The sequence below is a fragment of the Styela clava genome, chromosome 8, assembly GCF_964204865.1.
Source record: "Styela clava chromosome 8, kaStyClav1.hap1.2, whole genome shotgun sequence".
Taxonomy (NCBI): domain Eukaryota; kingdom Metazoa; phylum Chordata; class Ascidiacea; order Stolidobranchia; family Styelidae; genus Styela; species Styela clava.
In genome coordinates this window covers 21,842,592-21,853,917 of record NC_135257.1, presented here as the reverse complement: position 1 = coordinate 21,853,917, position 11,326 = coordinate 21,842,592, and the positions used below count along the sequence as shown (strand labels likewise).

Here is an 11,326-nt window from a genome sequence, read left to right as displayed (position 1 = left end):
CCGCAATAACGTTTTATAATGTCAGAAGAATATTGGAAAAATGCAAAAAATTGTTTATCAAAAAGAAAATTCCATTTTTTGGAATAATAATTAATAATTCGGAATTAATTAAAATATATATATTTTAAATTTTTTTAATGAATATTAGCCCAAAGCAAGGTCGCATGATCGAAACTTTAAGTAAAGTTGCAAATCACTGGTGCGTGACGAGTCGCAGTGATATCATCAAACAAGAGAGCTATGCTCAAATATATGGACACGTAGAGTCACATAATTTTGATGACGTCATAGCAAGAAAAAAAAGTAATAGCCATCTGGAGAAAATTTTTATCTTTAACCACTGAAAATTTCAAAGCAATTGGTCCAGTATTCGAAGAGAAAAGCGACTTTTTAAAAACGTGTCAAAGAACAACAACAACAACAACATAATATTGAAACGATCGTTATGTCCACTACGTATCAAATAACAAGAGAGCGATGCGATCAAGATATATATGGACAGTGGACACGAAGACCAAAACAAAGTAGTACGGGTACGCAATCTGTCACAGTAGACTACCGGCACAGTAGACTACCGACACAGAAGAATACCGGCACAGAAGACTACCGGCACAGTAGACTACCGGCACAGTAGACTACCGGCACAGAAGACTACCGGCACAGTAGACTACCGGCACAGAAGACTACCGGCACAGAAGACTACCGGCACAGTAGACTACCGGCACAGTAGACTACCGGCACAGAAGACTACCGGCACAGTAGACTACCGGCACAGTAGACTACCGGCACAGTAGACTACCGGCACAGTAGACTACCGGTACAGAAGTCTTCACGACTAATACGAAACCCGCCAGAAGGTGCGCAAACGATTGTTTCAGAAGTTACAAAGAATAGCGAATCTCTACAGTTTACACCAACAGAAATAATTGAGCCAAAGTAATTCATAAGTACGCTTCGTTTCCGATAGGAATGACAATTATTTTTTACAACAGTGATTATGTCATTTTTGCGAAATTGTAAAATTATATATTCCAAAGGCTTATATGCTACCCACCTGAATGTCGAAAGATTCCTTCCAAAAATAATGGCTCCCGACATATTGTCCGATTTCGAAGACTGCAGCGAAAGACGCAAAAAAAGTGTCTCAATAGGGTCGTTCCCCAGAGGTATTGCGAGTCGAAACTCCAAACTAACCCCCACTTTGAAATGTAGGGGAAAAAAGCATTTTCCAGATCATGAATAGCCATTTTTTGTAGTTTGAAAGGTTCCATTACATTTGAACCCACGTACATTTGAACCCATGACAATTGCACCTGTATGGTATTGCACCTATGGAAATTTTTTTGTTTCACGGATAGTTAAACCCATACTAACCCTAACCCATGGGTTTTAGCACCCGCATATAGATTGAACCCGTGGATATACACATGGGTTCAAATGTACGGTCACCAGTTTGAAACGACTTTTTGACAATCAAAACTCTGGAAATAAATGTTTTCGCTAGCGGTCCAACATAGAAATTTCAGATCGCCGCATTTGGAAATTCTTGTCTACGCGTCTGTGTCGTATAACAAGTTTTCACTTTCATCTTAGATCTGTAGCGAGAATTCAAAATTATTTATTCCATAGGATTAACCTATAAGCGCCCTCAGCGTCAGAAATAACATTTCTCTAGAATTGAACGTGTTATTAAAATTCTTTGAGTATTTATGGTCAGTAATCATAGGATTTGGGGTAGAATACAACGATTCTCTTTAAAATTGGGTGATTACGGGTTGTTTTCATTTATCAGACATTACGTAATGTATATGGGCGGCAAAGTTTTCGAAGTGAGGCCCGAATAGTAAAACAGAAAAAGTTTCAACAATTTCGTTGAAAAATTTTAATTTAACCATGTAATAAAATTAAGGGATATTTAATTTGTTGAGATAAACGTAATGTCTGATCCTTTGACTTGTGGCAAAATAGTTATATCTAATGTTGGATTTAATGTCATAAATGAAATGCATTGCAGTATTACAGGAAAAAGCTCGACGACCGATAATTACTTTGCACAGCGCATTCGATAACGTGCTGAACATTTTGGAAAGAATCAAATCTTCACGGACATGTATTGCACATTAAATGTACTGCACCATTTCCCCTCAACCGTTCCTTCGATGCACTACATGAAGTTCAACTCACTCACCAACTAAGTATTTTGCGAAAACGCCCAAAATGCTTCATTTGCATGTTTGCATTCCAATGTTAAGTTATACTTCCGAATCATCGACAAAAAATTCACCATGAACCTGTTTTTAGACCAAAATACCTTTCCGCTATGAATTTGACGGGCAGAACTAATGTTCCGTTTTTATGCGGGTTCGAACGCCTACGCCTACGTGCTTTGCCAAAATACGTAAAATAGGTGAAATTCGTAGTTTTCAATATCAAAATTAAAAGAAAATACTCGACAAAATCGATTAACACACACTAAAATGTTCTTTTCTTATTTAGAATTCGGGTGTGTTTAAAACACGTGAAATACGTTTAAATTTCAAGTTGCTTCGACAAAATGTGAATGGCAATTTATTTCAAGACGATCACGTGACCGGTACTTACGAGAAATAAAGAATATAATATATGAAGCTTTAATAAAACACGTAAAATAGGTTGAAATTTTAGGTTTTTTTCACCCGCTGGTGATGGGGACCGGTCCTTAAGAAAAATTGACGAATACACCTTGAAATTGGAGTTAATTTTACTTAGTTTTAGTAGCTAACTCAGATATATTGTCCGATTGTCATATAAAACACGTATTGATCGATTTTAAGTCAAAATTTTATGAAAAACACAGTGAAAACAATCATTCGACTCAAATTACACGGAATAGACAAATTCGACAAAATTGGCCATTATATCATAAAAATAACGTCAATTTTACTCCTGCTTTTTAATAGTTATTACCTCAGAAATTCTTGGAGTGTTTTGGTGAAACTTTCACACGCCTTGTAACAACAATTGAGATTTCAGGATTTATTTTGTGTTGTTTCAGAAGACTGTCTCAAGTATGGTACGAGCCTAATGTCCGCCAGTCAACGAAACCAGCAGACCTTGAAAATGATCGAATAAAAATGGGTGAAAATGGGTTCACGTTCTCGGCTCTTTCGGGACAAACAAGTGTGAAACTCGACAAATACGTGTCCTTTTCCACAATGAGAAAAAAATTAGAACAATTATCAATTTAAAAAAATCCATGATGATCCCGATTTAATGTCTTATTTCGCGAATAATACGACGTTTCAAGCTTACTAACTAATAACTATCCAACGTACCTATAAGTAATACGCTTCTGTCGCATGTTTTGCTTTACCTCATCTTTCCCGGGCGATCAACATCGTTCCTATCAGAATCTCACAATAAACAAACGGCTACAATTATATTTAAATATCACGATTCAACTTAATACAAATACACCATACACAGAATAACGCTCGTTTATCGACTCATCTGTTCCCATAGAAGAGTGTACCACCTTTTCCGCGTCCTGAAGAAGCAATTAAACAGCGAAGAAAACAAAAACCGTTCATACGATCACGATATCTATGAGATCTATTCGAATGTCGGAATTAAAAAGGTTACAATACATGATAAAATTCTCAATTTTTGCGATGCGCCTGGGTTAGTCCTATTTTGCAAAGGCTACGAGATTCAAAGCCTATCCAACTTACCTACAAGTAATAACGCTTCTGTCGCATGTTTTCCCTTCACTTTATCACTCCTGTACGATCATCTTCGTTATTATCAGAAGATTACAATGTACGACTGCAATTATATTTAAACAGCACGATTCAACATGAACGAAGTTCTCAACTAAAACTCAAATCGACTCTCAGGGCGCAAGGCAGGCCTGCAACCATACAACTGAATTCTTTTCCACGTCCCTATAAACTATGTATAAAAAATAATCACTTAAAAAAAGAGAATGATAACAAAAGTAGAAAGGAAAACGCATCGGAAATCTGATCACAATTCTTGGTACTTCCGTGGTATGTGAAACAAGATGGCGGACACCGGAACGTAGTATGTGTACCAGGTTAGGGTTAGGCCATAATTTCAGGTACGAATACTACGGGAGTCACTTGGCTAGTCCCCGAACTCGTAATCGAACTAAAATAAGAAAAACTGGAATAAAATTATTGCCTTACTTGGTTCACATACTACGGGAGCGCTCAATTCTTATCATCACATTAGGTCTAAGGCCCATGCCAGAAATCGCTAATTTTAATGTATAGAAATAAGTCGTGCTCATAAGAGATAGAAAATGCAGCGGTGTAAACTTACGCTATATTCCTGAATACCAGGAACGTCCTGACGTGTACGTGTGGAACATACATGCCCATGCTACCCTCAAACCGCGTCATGAGAAGGTGTGTTTGTGAATGAAACAAAGATGACAGAAGTGGGATTCGAACCCACGCCTCCAATGGAGACTGCGACCTGAACGCAGCGCCTTAGACCGCTCGGCCATTCTGCCTTGTCGTAAGATGACATCAATCAATATTATATTGAGTGATATGCATTTGTTTTTATTTCTGCGCGAGACGGCTTGCTCTCGACTGCATGGTAATGCACAAGTGACTCGAGAGAGAGAGCTTATTATTTTTGTCGACCAAAATACAAATCAATTTTAAATTAATCAAATGAATGAATTTTGAATGTCTGTTTCGGCTTTTTCCAGCCGGGGCTGGGAAATTCCTTTCAAGGGGGAGATTCCATTGTGGTAAGCGAGAAAAACTTTTATTTTATTGTAATACATATTGATGCACTCAATATAAACTGTTCTGATTATGCAAATGTCAGAGAGCAAGTTGGGTATACTACTAGATAATAATCTATCGAAGTTGAAACAAGAAACTAAAACTGAAAGGCTATACAAAGTAAGGGAATGGAGAGTTTCAAAACAGACAAAAAGTGAAAAGTATAAAAAGAATTAGTATCCGAGCCACGAAATACAGATACAATTAAAGAGAACCTCTTATCCCGATAAAAATGCTGTATATATTTCAACCGGTCAGACGGAACGTTACAGAAATACAGCCATTTAATTGTACAGCAAGACTCTTGAATCACTTAGATTTTAGAATAATGATTTTAACAAGTATTTGGTCTCGGGAAAATAAAAATATATTCGTGTCAGTGTGCAGAAAGACTCTTAAATCACTTAAAATAGCCATATGTACTCTTGCTACAGCATCCCTGCATTATACATATCCCTTAGCACAGAGGCATAGCGGAAGGATGGGTGTTTAGTCTCGCGTAACCCCGACTAATAACGAAGTCAGTCGTGGCGGCCACGAGCGTCCACAAGATAAAATATATCAGATGAATCACGTGTTTATTGTTTTGTCATGCTCTATTGAACCGTGATCAAAATAATAAATCTTATCTTAATTGTTCTTAAGCGCGAATAGAACCTGCTATTTAGATCTATAAAAGAAAGCGTGGAGATTGCTGGTTAATTAAGAGTAATGCTAAATTGGAGTACCGTGTTTTATCTACTGTTCTTTTCTCGCTGGAGTTTTCACTCGGGGGTCGTAGTGACACTGGGCTACAACTACAAAGCCATTTATATAATATCGATTTCCATATGAAGTTGGATTAAACGTTCCATCTAGTCTAGTCAGAGTTCTACAAAAGGTAAAATCACACAAAAAAGGCCGAAAAGACCAAATTTGCTTTATCAATATCAAACAATAGTATACACTTAGTCTAGCAAGTTTCTATCCGTCCTGGCTCGCTATGTTTTGGTCACTGCATATTTCGCAAGATAATCCTTCTCGGAATGACGCCGTCTGAAGTAATATGACCTCCACGTTCTGCGCTTTGACCTTGACATTTGAACTTTTCGTGCGAAACCACTTCCGGGAATTAATCCGTCTGGTCTTTAACCTAACCCAACGTGACAGAAAAAAATCAGCTGTTTCAATAAATAAACAAAAACCCCAAAAACATAGGTTCTTAAGGTGCAAGAAACCCAGGGGCTCCGCGAGCTATTCTTTTCATTCATTAAAATACTGACTTGAATAATTTTGTAACTGTTCAAAGAAGCAATAACGGCATGGATGAAATTTTACAACGGTAATGACATCCCAGTCAATAATTAAAGTAATTTTAATTTACCTATCACAATTAATCGGTGAGTACCAGTGTGTTTTTTGTTTTTATTTCTATGAATTCACTGTGGAGCTCCGCAAATAATAGTAAACATCTTTAGACGCTCCGTATCACCAAAAGTATCAACGAGAATATCGGTCAGAGACCGAAGACTTATCGATCGAAAGTTAAGGGATCCCCAAAACAGCGCTCTTACTCCATAGTGACACCTTGTGTCCCATCACTAATTAATCAATAACTCGCTAATTATACGACATAATCCGCCCAAAATCAATAGGCTTCTGGTCCGAGATAAGATGAATGCACATGCAAAATCTGGAGGGAGATATCGCGTGCATCTAACAGACAAACAAACAGACACACAGACAGACAAATACCTATCAACATACTTACCGATTAAAATCGATAAGTAATGAGTAGGATCCTAATAACGATGATTTGATGAGGTAGAGACGATTTTTTAATTTGTGCAAAGCGTTGAAGAAAAACACCGTGTTTTGTATCATTAACGGTATACGAGAGAAGTTTTTAGTTTTCTTCGCTATAATAGTTAGGTCATAATAAATTGTTTCTTACGTAATGAACCAAACGGCATTTAAATTGTAATCACGTGAGAAACGAGAGAAGCTATATTTCCCACAGCTTATAGCATCATTATTATGTCACAATAACCCAATTGTAGTAAACATTATGACAATTACAAACGAAATAGTAGATCAACCGACGCTTGTAATCTGCAATTGATACTGTTTTTATTATTGGACACGAATTGGACCTTTCAATCGATTTACTACATTGCTATTGTTATTGTTTAGAAAACGCTTTCTTCTGCAACTACCTGATCAATGGGTTTCATATTTCAAGTGCTGGAAGAAATTGATAGAAGCTGGCTGTGCTGAGAATGAAAACAACAACAAAAATATATTGAGCTGATAATCATAAAAAATTCAACTGCACCGCAACCTCGCAGTTTAAAATCCACTTTATAAAAACCTCCCCTCGGGAAAAACGAATGGATGATACATATAAGATGAAATTTAAAACAATATTAGCAAGAAACAGCTTAGAGCCAAAGAGAATACAACTAGAACTAAGCTGAACGGAGTAAACTTTTTTGTGTTATGTTGAACTAAAAAAATTATCTGATTTACTTTATAAAATAACAAATAAACCTCCCCGTCGGGGAATCGAACCCCGGTCTCCCGCGTGACAGGCGGGGATACTCACCACTATACTAACGAGGAATACAAGTTCAACGCGGCTAACAACTGCTATTAAACGGTTTCGGCTACTGTTATGGAAGACAGAGAATATTATCCTCTTTTGTGACGGATAAAAAATAGACAGACAGACGGACAGATAGGAGTTAATTCATCCTCTAGCAATTATTCAACAAATCAAACAAAAAACACAAATAACATCTCTCAATTGGTAAAATATACGACTAACAACTGAATCGATAGGTGGTCGGAAGTGCCATGCGGTCAAAAAATCAAAACACCTCTCCTGACATGAATAAGATTGGCAATAAGATTACACTGTATATTGCAACAACTATAAATCATATTAATTTGTTGTAACTCAATCAATCAATCAATCAATTTTATTTGGTCACTCTGATACAAACAAAACAACAACAAAGGGACAAACAAAATACAGAGGACCTGGAGGACGGGCATAACTTAATAAAAAAGTTAAATACGTACAAGTACGTGCCCGTCCCCCCAAAACAGGCAAAACACAATAAAACAAAAACACGATGTGACATCGGGCAATATCTTATAATTCAAATTAAAATGTGAGACGTGTATGTGCTTTTTATATACAGATATATGGATTAAAGAACACTCGCTGACGAAAAATGGTGATGTTGTGGGCCTACTTCAATTATATTGCAAAAATAACACAGTGACAATTTTTTTTTTACTTATAAACAAGCTTGGTAAATAGATTGGATGTTCCATAGCAGTCTATGCAGAAATCATGGATTGGGGTATTGGGTTCTTTTGTCGTTTTCGGTTAGTTCACTTTAAAATCATTGTATCCGTTCCAATGCTTCCAACATTAATATCGAATTTCCACGAATGACCACCATTCAGCCATTCCAACAGGTGCAGTGATCCCATCTTTTCTACGCTCTGTTCCATCATACACGACTAGATTCATAAAAGGATGAAAACCTCGCAATATACCCGTAACAAATCGTCCACCATTTAACTTTAAATCCAATCTTTTATCCATAAACCTCTTTAATTCTAGTGGATGGGCTTTGCTCATGTTGATATTGCGCGATACAGATTACAGATACCGAAACATACAACGCGTAGCATTCACTAGTCTTTTCAAGCTGACACGTCCGCACCCGACGACGGTCAGAACGGAATCTTATAATCATGCATCAAGAATAATGTGATACATATAAGACGAAATTTAAAACAATAGTGGCAAGAAACAGCTTAGCGCCACAAAGGAAAATACAATTAGAACTGAGCTGAACGGATAAAACTTTTTCGTCTTATGTTGATCCAAAAAAGTTATCTGATGATCACATAAAATAGACTGAAACGCAACCCCGCAGTTTAATCAGTATACGTAGTTTGACATCCGCCTTATAAAATAAATCTCCCCGTCGGGGAATCGAACCCCGGTCTCCCGCGTGACAGGCGGGGATACTCACCACTATACTAACGAGGAACGCGAATGCTACATGGCTAAAAACCGTTATTCAACCAATGCCTTCGGCTACTATTTTAGGGGAGAGAGAATATTATCCTCTTCTGTGACGAATATGTATGTATGTATGTATGTATGTTTATTCGTCTCGTAATAGTGATACATAATTAAATGAGCACTTATGGATGCATGCACAAGACCTACTAGCCTAAAACACATATAAACATAGACAGACAGATAGAACTTTATTCATCATCCAGTCATTATCCAACAAATCAGACCAAAATATTACCTCTCATTGGGTGAAATATACGACTAACAACGGAATTGATGAAAGGTCGGAAGACCATCATGTGGTCACTAAATCAAACAACTCTCTTGGCATTAATAGGACGGTTTACATTTTATATTACAATATTATAAAACATGTTAATTTCTTGTAACTTATATTCACGCATCAAAAATAATGTGATACATATAAGACAAAATTTAAAACAATAGTGACAAGAAACAGCTTATCGCCACAAAGGAGAATACATTTAGTACTAAAACTTTTTCGTGTTATGTTGAACAATTAAAGGTATCTGATCCGCCCTATAAAATAGCAAATAAAGCTCCCCGTCGGGGAATCGAACCCCGGTCTCCCGCGTGACAGGCGGGGATACTCACCACTATACTAACGAGGAACACGACTTCTGCCCGTCTAACAACACCTATTCAACGCATCCGGCTGCTATTTTAGAGAGGAAAATAGAGGGAAGAGTGACGAAATGAGCAATACATTGTACTGCTTTCACTGGATACAATTTAAATTGTGTTTTACAAAAAATATCATTCATAGTTGATTTGGTTTATGCCCGTTTCTCTTGTTGGTACAAGTGCCAAGTACAACTAACTTACATTTAGTTTTCGAAGTATTTTTTCATTGTGCCGCTAAGCTGTTCATTTATCATAGGAGAGGATAATAATCCCCTTTCTGGAATACTAGCCGAAGGCGTTGAATAGCACTTGTTAGCCGCGCAACATTCGTATTCCTCGTTAGTATAGTGGTGAGTATCCCCGCCTGTCACGCGGGAGACCGGGGTTCGATTCCCCGACGGGGAGGTTTTTTTGCGATTTTATAAGGTATGTTAAACTGCGAATACTGAATAAACTGAGAGGTTGCGGTGCAGTTAATTTTTTTGTGATTATCCAATAACTATTAGGTTCAATATAACATGAGAATGTTTTATCCTTTCAGCTTAATATCCCTTGTTGTTCTAGTCCTATGTTCCCGTTGTATCGCAAAGCTGATTTTATTGCTGGTGCATCAAGGCAGATTTCACAAGCTGACTATAAAGTAAGACCAGATATGATTGTCAAATGGCCTCTACAGCCCGCTTATGTTTATAGCGCCAATTCACTATGTACATACAGACAGATTTGTCATTCATGGTACAGCAAAAAATATTCCAGAAGCTGGCTACAGAGTAAGAAAGCAATGCTGAAATATCGATGTCCACCATGAGTGATCAGTAAGTAAATCAGTGCACGAAGTTGAACGCCCTCCTTATCAAATTGCAAATAAAGCTCCCCGTCGGGGAATCGAACCCCGGTCTCCCGCGTGACAGGCGGGGATACTCACCACTATACTAACGAGGAATGCGAGTTCCGTCTGGATAACAACAGCTATTCAACGCCTTCGGCTACTAATGAGGAGGAGCATTATCCTCTTTTTTGATAAATTACCAGACATAAACCAAAAGAGCTAAGCATGTTATTGGACACGACATGGAAATATGGATTGTTCTATTATTATTATTATGTTGTTGTTCTTTTTGGTATTTTTCTTATTATTATTATGAAAAAATTGCCTTTCTCATAAACTACTGGACCAATAGCTTTGAAATTTTCAGTGGATAAAGACTGTTTTTGCTAGTAGACTATTACTTTTTGTGTCCATAAATTTAGCATAGCTCACTTCACAAAAATTTCATCAAGTGTAGGTAGAACATTGTATAGCTTATTAGGCCCGCAAAGTATGGATGAAATGAAGATCCCCCCTAAATATATATCAGGTCGTTAAATTCATTGTGGAATGTTTTCACAATTGAATTGAACCGATACAAAATAAAATACAACCAGCAGTTAATATTTTATTTCTTGAGTTATTTATTATTCTTAGAAAACTTGCTAACTTTTTTGATATATCTATTCGAGAGAAATGTTTGCAAAAATTTTCGTTACCAGAGAAAGCAATTCTTATTCAACCGTTTGTTTTCTTTTGTTACATAATAGTAATCCGAGCCAATGGTACATTATGATGTCATTATTTTGGCGGGAAAACGGTTTAACGTTCCCCCTATTGATACGTAACAAAAGCTATTATGATAAAACAAAGAGATTAAACGGTAAAATTATCACACATAGTAAACAATATACTTCGTTTTATCAACGAACAGACCAGGTTCATACATAAGTAAGTGTTATTAATTTCAGTATCACGTGACTCGATTTC

The 11,326-nt window shown here is 37.0% G+C and overlaps 6 non-coding genes across 6 annotated transcripts; 1 reads left to right on the top strand and 5 right to left on the bottom strand.

Moving 5' to 3' along the window:
• Positions 1-4,433: 4,433 nt before the first annotated feature.
• Positions 4,434-4,516, bottom strand: Trnal-cag (transfer RNA leucine (anticodon CAG)). The gene has a single exon. It is a non-coding gene; the product is annotated as a tRNA-Leu (tRNA).
• Positions 4,517-7,328: 2,812 nt separating this feature from the next.
• Positions 7,329-7,400, bottom strand: Trnad-guc (transfer RNA aspartic acid (anticodon GUC)). Its single transcript has one exon. It is a non-coding gene; the product is annotated as a tRNA-Asp (tRNA).
• A 1,378-nt stretch (positions 7,401-8,778) lies between these two features.
• Positions 8,779-8,850, bottom strand: Trnad-guc (transfer RNA aspartic acid (anticodon GUC)). Its single transcript has one exon. It is a non-coding gene; the product is annotated as a tRNA-Asp (tRNA).
• Positions 8,851-9,443: 593 nt separating this feature from the next.
• On the bottom strand, positions 9,444-9,515 carry Trnad-guc (transfer RNA aspartic acid (anticodon GUC)). Its single transcript has one exon. It is a non-coding gene; the product is annotated as a tRNA-Asp (tRNA).
• Positions 9,516-9,861: 346 nt separating this feature from the next.
• Positions 9,862-9,933, top strand: Trnad-guc (transfer RNA aspartic acid (anticodon GUC)). Its single transcript has one exon. It is a non-coding gene; the product is annotated as a tRNA-Asp (tRNA).
• A 465-nt stretch (positions 9,934-10,398) lies between these two features.
• Positions 10,399-10,470, bottom strand: Trnad-guc (transfer RNA aspartic acid (anticodon GUC)). The gene has a single exon. It is a non-coding gene; the product is annotated as a tRNA-Asp (tRNA).
• Between the last annotated feature and the right edge of the window lie 856 nt (positions 10,471-11,326).